Source organism: Sceloporus undulatus, chromosome 5 (assembly GCF_019175285.1).
Source record: "Sceloporus undulatus isolate JIND9_A2432 ecotype Alabama chromosome 5, SceUnd_v1.1, whole genome shotgun sequence".
Classification (NCBI taxonomy): Eukaryota; Metazoa; Chordata; class Lepidosauria; order Squamata; family Phrynosomatidae; genus Sceloporus; species Sceloporus undulatus.
The window spans coordinates 47,714,644-47,725,772 of record NC_056526.1 but is presented as its reverse complement, the minus strand read 5'-3'; positions in this window follow the sequence as shown (position 1 = coordinate 47,725,772).

Here is an 11,129-nt window from a genome sequence, read left to right as displayed (position 1 = left end):
TATGCGAGGCAAGGAGGATGCAGCTCATAATTAGCTAGAGGCATACTACAGATTCAAGATTCACCTTTGGTTCCTCACTCATTTCTAATCTACTGAAGGAATTTTTGAGGAGTTGTTTTGCTATTGCCACAGCCATCCGCTCTTTTGATTATAGCTCTTGGTCCCAGTTCTTTGATTAAAGATCATGTTTGTCTCATCTTTGTCATACTTGTTGCTTCTAATTCAGACAACTGTTGCTTCTAATTCAGGCCAACCTAATGTTATTCAAAGTACCAGGTGAGAGGTACAGCAGGGGTTTGGGCTCAGTTGTTCCATTTTTCAGGTTTATCTTCAATTAATTGTTTGTATTAATCTTCTGTGGGTTTTTTTAGTGCTCCCAACAGGCACTTAAAAATACATCTTAAAATAACATTATTTAATCACGGATCTTAGAATCTTATCCTCTGTCACGAAGCAGTGTGCACCACATCCAAGCCATTCTAAATGAGCTAGAAGCCCAGTGTTACATAGTGTGTGTTGATTTAGAAGTGAGTCTTAATGTAATCATTAATCCCTGGTAATTGTACACAGGACTACTCTCTTATTTGAGGAACAGAAGTATATTAAAAATGTTTTTTTGAAAAAAAATCCCACAAGTATTTAAGAGGGTGAATCACTATCAAAACACTCTTAACAATGTGTTTGTGTGAAGTCGAAGGCTTTCATGGCTGGCATCCATAGTTTTTTGTGGGTTTTTTAGGCTATGTAGCCATGTTCTAGAAGATTTTCTTCCTGACGTTTTGCCTGCATCTGTGGCTGGCATCTTCAGAGAATGCTTTGCCTGGAAAAAGTTGGGTGTATATATACTGTGTGAGGCTAGGAATGCAGGAGTGATTTGCATGTGTATTGTTCTGTGCTGATGGCCGACCTCAGGCTGGGAGGCTAATGCAAAAGAGGATTAATGTCTGCTAATTGGTGATCATTATCTGCTGGGAAAGCCCCTGACTCTGGGTGGTTTCCCATTTGCATTTGCTGAGTCCTTATTTTGCTATTCCTCAGGACTGGTAGCCAAATTTTGTTCACTTTAAGGGTTTCTTCTTTCCAGTTGAAATTATCCAGATGTTTGTGGATTTCAATGGCTTCCCTATGGATCCTGACATGGTAGTGGTTGGCATGGTGCAGAATTTCAGTGTTTTCAAACAGAATTTTATGCCCAGGATGGTTTGTGGCATGTTCTGCCACTGCTGATTTTTCTGGCTGGCCCAGTCTGCAGTGTCTCTCATGTTCCTTGATTCTTGTTTGCACATTGCATTTGGTGGTCCCTATGTAGACTTGTCCACAGCTGCCTGATATGTGGTAAACTCCTGCGGCTGTGAGAGGGTCTCTCTGGTCCGTGGCTGAGTGAAGCATTTGCTGGATTTTCTTCGTCTGTTTGTATACCATTTGCAGGTTGTGATAGTGCTCTACTATTAGTTAATACAGCCTGTGCAGACTGGCCATTAACGCCGGCCTGGGGGCAGAATTGGGACTCCTTTTTGCGCTGCAGAGAGGCCAGATTGGGGCAATGGCGTGCGGTTGTTACAGCCCCAATCAGTCTCTAAAAGGGGTGGTCTGCACAGTCCCATAGTTATTTATTGCAAGATGAATCAGAAGATGCTCATAGCTGTTTTGTCATGCATCCCCAGCATCTAGACATGTAGGTTCAAAAAGCAATGCTGTTCATACAGTGATTACAGAATCTGGCTTTGGCATGCTTTTACCCACAGCAAAGTGTGATCCAGTTCACATCTGCTTGAGAAATTTGCCATACTGAAGCTGTAGTCCTATATGCTCTTACCTGTGGGCAAACCCCAGTGAGCAATTTGAGGTTTACTTTTGGGTAGATACATATGTGATCGAATTAATTTGATCTAATTAAAGATTTCACATAACCCAGGAAAACATTATTTTTTATGAACTTTAAATCTGTATAGCAGATTGGTGATAAGCACTGCTGAGGTATGAGTAGGAAAGTCTCCTATTCAGATTTCAGATCTGCCCAAAACACACTTGGGTACCTTACATAGGCCCGTTCCGCACGGGCATAAAGTACATCCTGGGGACATACTAGGGTTAGGCAAAGTGCGTGCCTTATGCATGCACCTAACCCTAGTACGTCCCAAGGACGTATAAAATGGCAGTGCCCTATGTACACGGCGCCATCATTACGACATCACGAACGCACCGCCTCCAAACGGGGCGGCAAGGATGTATAGAGCGCCCTTTCCGCAGCATGAGGAGGAGATCTGAAATGGAGCTCCTTTTGCAGTTTGCGTCACTGGCACAGCCGAGTGGCCTCTTTCTCCTCCTCCCCACCGCCATTGGGTGTCCTCGAGGCTTGAAGCCCCAAGGACACCCCTTTCCAGGCCACGGGGAAGCGGTCTTTTGCCGCTTCCCCATGGCCTGGAAAGCGGCGGATCAGGGCCTTGGAGGCTGCCTTTGTGGCAGCTGAGGCCCCGATCCAGCAGGGAAAGGGCCAGTTACAGGCCGCCCCAAACAGGCGGTCTGTAACGCACCATAGTTTCTCTTACATAGTTTCCCAACTCCACTGTGCCTTGATTCCAGCAGCTGTTAAAAGGCTTTTCCCAAATATCAACTGCCATTGCTCTGACCTCAGAGGAAGAAAACTACCACCAGCATTTGCTGGACTTAATCCCCTCCCTCACTGCTATCCCTTTTTCTTGTGTTTCATGTCTTTTTTAATTGTAAGCCTGAGGGCAAGTAATTGCCAAACTAATTATTTGTAAACCATTCTGGGAGGCTTTTTGGCTGTAGGATGGGGTATAAATGTGCTAAAGAACAAGTATTATTTGAAATACATATTGAGACAACCATAATAATGGGATACTCTTTGTGCACACATGCTTTTTTATTTATATGAAACAAGTACAAATGTACACTAATATAATGTATTTATACCAGAGAAGAAATGCAAACCAGAGAAGAAATGCAGAAAATATCCAATATTTTCACAAGACTGTCAAATTTACAAAATAGGGTAGTCATATTTCAGTCCTTAATATCTGGGGATCTAATTTGCATATTATGTAAATTATTATAATTATGCATAATATTAATTTGCATTCTGATTTATGCCAATTCAATACATTAATCATTGCACATTTTTCTAGCATTATGTTTCAACCTCAGTGCCTGTACCAAACTAAGAGCTGGGTTTTTTTTCTTTTTTCCCCTCTAGCTGGTGTGAAGAGGGGGAAGTTTCCAAGCAGCTCTAGAGATAAAAGGACTCCCTTTACTTTCTCAAGGCTGTTTGGAAGTGAAGTCGCTCCATGCTGCCTAGCCCTAGGCTCAAGCCACTGACACAATCACCACACAACACAAGTCCATCTCTGCTTGCCTCCCTTCCTTTCCTGCCTATTGGCCCTGTTGGGGGAAGGTGAGATGGAAGAATAAGGTGACAATGGAATGCAACTGGAGCCTCCAAGGTTGGATAAGTCTCCCACCAGTGCCAATCTTCTTGCATGATTCCCTACTTCATCACCACTGCTAATTTTAACCTACCCATTGGCCTGTCATGAAGGAGAAATCTGTGATTTGCTGCTTCAACTGGCCCAGCTGGCCGGGACATTTTTTTTAGTCAATTCACTTCAGGTTTTCCAGGACAAATGGCAACCCTATCACAAAATCTCTATTAAAAAGAAAGGAGACAAAGAAAGACTGCTTCATTTGTCTTACAGATTGATTCGATTCAATACAAAAGAGAGAGAACAAGGAAAACAATTGCACATTACCTTGATAATGTCATTGCAATAATTATTGCAATAATTATTTTATAAAATCTATTTCATGTTTCTCCCTTCTTTCTCTCTCCATCCTAATGTCCTATATAAACTTACTCATACAAGCGCCTCTATTTTATTGACTGAGACACCAGGGGGAGTTTGGGATTTTCAACTAAGTAGGAACACATGTGGTCCATGCTGTTAAAGGATAAATGATCATTTCTGTATCATTGGCGAGGGCTGTGCTGTTCAGATAAGTAAACAGTAGTTGCAACAGTTCTTGTACTTTGGAGAACAGAATCTTCCACCATTTCAGGCACCTTGTTCCCTTCAATAGTATGGAAATCTAGAGTCAGTTATGCTCACACATTGTATTACAGGAAACTAGAAGTTCCCCATGATATTCCCATAGTATCACTTCTGATTGCCCTGTTTTAAGAGTTCTCCACCTTCACCCACCTTGTAGACCAGGCCAAACAGACCTGAGTAACTTTACCCTGTCAACCTTGGACATCAATCACTCAGCTTTCAATGCTACTAAGCACAGTAATTCAAATTATGCATTCAAGGCACTTGACACAATATACCTTCAATAAAGGCTTAACAGCTGCAGCTGTGCACATTCCCTAAAGAAGAATAGGTGTTCTTGCTTATCTGTCTTGCAAATCAAGATATGAACACCTCTCTTTCCTTGATAGTCTTCTGAATCTCACATATTGATACTGACCAGCTATGAACTTATGAATCAGTAAACACAATTTCAGTGTAGCAGCAAAAAAATGCATCATGCAAAGATGTTAATTTTTCACTGAAGCCCCGTGTACACCAGTTCCTAGGGCAGAAACCTGGCCCCTAACAGGTATATCTATAACTGGCTGTTTGTGAAATTTACAAATGACTGGAATTTTTCTATTTTGGGGGGGGGGGGAGGCGCAAACCAGCTAGAACAAAAAACAACCATGAGCAAGAAAAGCTCACTGCCTAAGATAAAATAGCTTTGTTTCTTAAGAAAATTCAAAGGCTTTTAATACTGACTGTTGCACAAATAAATAGAACTCATATTTTTACCCCCTTCTGGGACAAACAATGATGTAGAGCACACTAAAGACAATTGTACATTGTCAAGTGCATTAGTGGGAGGGAATTGCAATGAGTGGAAAAGAAGGTAGAAATAATGCTTGCAGGAAACTAAATGGTGTAACTGCCTGTTCCTGGCATTTCAGGCTGTTATTATTCTGCAAGAGCATCTTCTGAATGTATTATAAACTAATAATTCACATCCACCTCCATGTACAAGCATATACACCTACCAAAGTCCATGTAAGTCTTCTTGATCTAAAGACACATAACTTTTATCCTTTTTTGGTGCTGAGATGCATCATACATAAAAGCAAAAACCTTGCATAATGAAACTGATATCATTTCTCTATGACTTCTATGTATTCCTCTTTATCCAACTCCAAAAAAAGAAGTAAAGCATCAGAGTGAGACGATTTGAAAGTACATTTTGATCATTCTGAAGTGTCATAGCATTTCATCTGTAAGTGGGATGCTGATGCCAGGTGGCTAGTAGATGGAAATATAGAGAGCTACGCTATGATTGTATTTTACTCCTACCAGAGAGAGTGAAGATCACCATGTATATTAGTCAAAACTACTTATTACAGAATTAACAACATAAAATATGGTGAATGTATGGATGGGATAGGAATTTGTTTGATTCACATTTTAATGCAATCTTACATAAGTTTCTTCATTGCAACCAGTAGTCAAAACTCAGTTATCCTTTAAAATCTATATTTTAATATACTTTTTCCAAATAAAAATATAGACAAATGTATATTTTAGGAGTAAATCATACAAAGATGTTTATGTTCATGAAAATAGTATTGCAGTTTATTATCTTAGATAAATAGGTTGTCAAAAATGTTATTATTACTTACATACAAAAATGCATGTATTAAAAGCATGCATTATGACAAATGTGTATGAATTATTGTGTGGTTTTATTCCCCTCCCCCTTTAAAAAGGTATCCCATACTTCAGGATTATCCAAATTTAAGAGTGGAAAAAACCTCAATTTGTATGATTCTCAGAGACCACAAAGAAGAAAAACTGAATCTGATACATTTGTCCATCCCTACCAGGGAAATTAAAGTAAACTTTAATCAGACACAGAGAATTCAGAACTGGAGACTGAAATCAAGAATCACACACATTCCAAGTCTAAAGAATAAGTGTATTATCACTGTAGTGTGCATTTTACATAGCATCACTATGGGCACTACTTTTATCAAAGTATGTCCCATGGTATTTCTTTAACATGCGCCCTCAGCCACGAGTACAAGCTTTTGCTTCCTATATTTAACTGTGCTTTCATTCAGCTATTATAGTGGATCCTTCCCATCTGTGGATATTTGGATCCAACCCACCACTACCACCCCCATGGATGGGGAAAATGTGGGAGCTCAAGCCCATATTAGACAATGGGTGGTGACGTGCATGGTGCCATTGACTGCCATTGGAGCAGGACTATCTACAGGATCTCCAATCCACAGATGGCTAGAACAGTGATATGGTGCTCCTACTATATAGTAGAAAACTTTATTGTTATGGCTTTCTTAGGCTGAAGGCCAAGATAAATGTGATACTAATTATGTAAATGCAATTAACATGTCCTTGTGGGGGAGAAGAAATTTAATTCTTTCCTGACAGTCATATAATTTATTAATTTATTTATTTAGAGTATTTGTACCTCGCTCTTCAACCACAAAGGCTCTCAGAGCAGCTTACAAAATGGTTAATTAGTTCAGTGGTTCCCAACCTTTCTAATGCCGCGACCCTTTAATACAGTTCCTCATGTTGTTGTGACCCCCAAACATAAAATTATTTTTATTGCTACTTCATAACTTTAATTTTGTTACTGTTATGAATCATATTTTCATTGTTACAAATTGAACATAAGTAAAGCATAGTGATTAATCACAAAAATAGCCTCAGAGGATGGCAGTGGCAAGCCCCCTTTAGAGAAACCTGCTCAGAAAGCCCCATGATAGGTTTGCCTTGAGCCTTGGGCATGAAGCCACACTATCTCAGCCTCAGAGGATGGCAATAGCAAACCCCCTCTGGAGAAACCTGTCCAGAAAGCTCCATGATAGAGCGGCAGAAGGTCAGTGGCTCAAAGTGAAACTGGAACTCATTGGCTGTGCTATCTCTCTTCCTTTCTGCACAGCTGTATGTTCCTGAGAGAGGAAGGAAATGGGATGCTGAGGGCAGTTGCCAAGCAACTGAGGGGCTTGTAGGTGGCTGCTGCTTCAATGGGTCTACTGGAGCGAAGGCTTGGAGGACCTCTGTTTGAGAAGTGGTGCAATGGGGGAGGTCCTTGACAACCCCTGTGAAACTTTCATTCGAGCCCCAAAGGGGTCCCAACCCCCAGGTTGGGAACCACTGAATTAGATGGTTCCCTGCCCTTAGGCTTACAATCTAAAAAGACACAACACAAAAGGAGAAGGGAATGATAGTGGGGAAGAGGAAGAGGTCCAGCAGTTCTTTGCTCCCTCTGAGGCCTGGACCATGGCAGATGGGCTACAGGGAGGGCTCTCCTTTTTCCTTTAGGCCAGACCTGATGGAGCTGGCAGGCCTTTCTCTCCCTCTGTCTAATGATGTCAGAGGGCAGGGGGGGGGGGGGTCATCTTCTTACTCAAAATTGTTTCTCCAAAGCTGGTATAGGAAACTGATGAGAAATCTAGTTGTCACCAATGAGTGCATCATTTGAAATATGCCATGTCAAAGAAGCCTTCCTTGTCACATAGAGGCCATGTTGGAACCCATGCTACATTTATAAAAATGTGTATTTTTCTTAGTCTTCCAGGGACTAATGTTTTTGTCCAAAGCTGTACAGGCACATGACTTCTAAAGTGTCCTAACTGTTTAATATGTTTTATATGGTTTTCAAAAATTATTGTTTTTTTATTTTAAAATTATTTGCATTGATTTTAATTGTATACCAGCTTGAGATCCTAAAATACAGGGCAGGATAAAAGATGTTCCAAATCTTGCCCAGCTGTGTCTGTAACTATTGTTTTCATAACACAAGACAAAATGTATGTGTCAATTGTTTTCAGATCAGTAACGTGGGGAACAATCGTACAAATCTTTCTCCTGTGTCCTTTCACTGTCTTCTTTCATTGCCAGCGAAGGACCCACGTCATAGGTGGATCCTTCAATATTAAAGCAGTCCCACATGATGAGGCCACAGAAAAATGGTGAGCACACTATTGTGATAACATGCAAAGGTTATGCAAACATATATAGCATCCCCACTCACACATCCCATGATATGTAGAACAGAAATTGAAAATAATAGCCATCTTAAAATATCTTACTGATCTACTATGGAAAGGGCCACTTGCCTCAAAAACATCTTCAGACTAAATTGGACATGACACAACCTTGGTACTATCAATGCAGGTTTGCCACAATCATATGTAAAGCAGGAAATAAAACAGTATTTTTAAAATCTCTTTCTATGTGATTGCTTCAGTTTTAATATATTTCCAAGAGGGCTTTCTCTCTGTCCTGCCACCATCACAGGTGCGTCTGGTGAAGACCAGGGCGAGAGCATTTTTGATGAGTGCTCCATGGGATTCTCTCTATGGGAAACTTGGAATCAGAACAGACCGGCAAAATATGCCAGCTTCCCAGTGGCTTGGGGGCATGGCATACATATGATGCCATGAAAAGCTGCCTGGCCATTCACACAGCAGCAGCTTTTTGGCACTACGGTGGCACAGTATTTAGATGCCGTGCACCACAGGATTGCCAAAAAGCCACGGTGGCAGTGGAAAAAAAGCCAGATCAAGGCTGCGACATATGGTCGCCATGGCCCCGATCAGGTTGTCAAAGGAGTGGCATCAAGCTGCTGCTATACAGCTGTCTGTTTTGGCCCTTGGTTGGTTTAGGTAGGCATTTGGCTCTTAACTTACTAGGGCAAAAGAGTCTTTATATGGGGTATGTCATGTTTCTCTCCTATTTACTATGTTTTAATGTGTTTTAATTTACTATCTTTAAAAGTTTTTTTTCCAACTTTTGTATTTTATAGGTTTTTGGATATATAGTGGACCCATCATATCAGCGGGTTAGCCATCCACAGACTGGGGACTTTATCGTACTGGCCCTGAAACAGGCCCAGTGTGTTCTAAACGTGCGCGCGTGCACGCGGAAAGGGATGGGGCCAAGAACCCCATTTTACTGCACAGGGGAATACCACCTTTGCCGCTGGACGTTTCAGTTGCGTCCCCGTTCCATCCCAGAGGGCGCCATTTCTGAGAAATGGTGCCCTCTGGGATGGAACGGGGATGCAACTGGAAAAGCCGGTGGCAAAGGCGGCGCTCCACTGTGCAGTAAAATTGGGTTCTTGGCCCCATCCTGTTCCGTGTGCACCCATGCGCGCGCACGTTTAGAACACACTGGGCCCATTTCAGAGCCAGTACGATAAAGTCCTGGACGTCCCACAAATCAGTCTGTCCCATATTAATCAATGGTGACACATGTACACTGCCATGGTAACATGGAGGACACATGTTGTTACACATTGACTAATATGGGCTTGCACTCCACAGATGGTCCTAGAACCAAAACCCCAGGGATGGGAAGAGCACACTGAACTTTGTTTTAAATTATTGTAAACCATCTTTAATTTATTGGAACCCAATAGGTGCATAAATTACACCTACTGTATAGTCAGCCCTTCTTATACATGGATTTTTTATACATGGATTCAAGCATTCACAGTTTGAAAATGTTCAAAAAAAAGTATAAATTTCAAATATCAAATCTTGATTTCCCATTTTTTATAAGGGACGCCATTTTGCTATATCATATTTAATGGGACTTGAGCATTCACAGATTTTGTTATCCACGGGGGATCTTAGAACCAAACACCAGTGTATAACAAGGGTCCACTGTAATTTATATCTCACCTTTCTCCATTCTAAGAGAAAGGTGATATATAACTTAAGTATAATAGAAATTAAATAAATAAATAAATAAATAAAGTGGGTGACAAATGGGAAAGGGAAGGAAATCTTACCACCTTGTTGCCTGGGCTCCCATGTCAGTCTTCTTTATTTATTTATTATTTATTAGAGTGCTTATACCCCACCCTTCAACCCTAAAGGCTATCAGAGCGGCTTATAATTATTATTTTTAATTGGATGGTTCCCTCCCCTGTTCTATTACTAGTATCAACCTGGTAAGAGAAAAGTGCCTGAGGCACAAACTGCATGGAGATGGTAGAAAAGACCTAACTTTTTGCTTTTCAAATGAAACCTCCCAGTCTGTGTTTTATTAGAGATGGATACAATATTCCAAATTATTGGGAAAATTGAAAGAACATTTTTTAAGTGGTCAGAAACCCTGAAACCCTCCTTTTTGCATCCTGGAAAGGGCATGATAGCCACGGTGCCGGGGCTTTAAGGCACTCCTTTGGTGCTGCGTCATGTGGACACAGTGCCAGAGGGGTACCATGATGCCACACGCTAGGTGGTGTGGTGCATGGCATCACACTGCCATGGGGGCAAAGTTGGGGCATGTGTCGTATGGACACCATGCTCAAATCTGCCCCCAGGCTGGTCTTAATGGCTGGTATGCACACACTGTCACTTCTTGGCATACCGAAGGTCCTATGCTCAATTTCCATCTTATCTAGGTAGGGTTGGAAAAATCCAGTGTTTGAAACCCTAAAGAATTGCTGCCAGTCAGCATAGACAATGACAAAACAGATGGATCAGTGCTCTGACTTGCATGTTCCATGGTAGTTGAATTAATTGCTTCACAGCAGTCTGCTACTTGATGTGGAGGATCACATAATGAAACCAATTTTAAATGAGAATTTATAATACAGAAAACCTGAGCAACAGTTACAGTTAACCTGTCTTGAGAAAACACAGGTTTTTTAAGCTGAAAGATCCCCTGCTCCCCACCTTCCTGACTTCTCAGATCACGTCTACTTTTTATGCCTCTGGTAATCTTGGAAATGTATGTTTTTGTAGATAATGGATTTTGGCATCTGGTTAAAAGGAACATAATTCATCCAAACACTGGGTGGTCACTAGGAAGGTTAATAATGTTTTGTAAAACCTGCATGATATTTGGCAAGGTGACATATCTCCTAAAAATAATAAAAATAATAATAAACTACAAAACCATCTTATAAATCATTTGATCCTGCATTTCTGATTGTGTGTGGATATGCCTGCAAAAGTGTTCTTTGTATCCAGACATGTATGTTGTCATCAGAACAAGAACTAGCAACAAGTATACTTGGGACTAAAAGCGAATAATTACTGTTTAGGACTCCAGGCATCC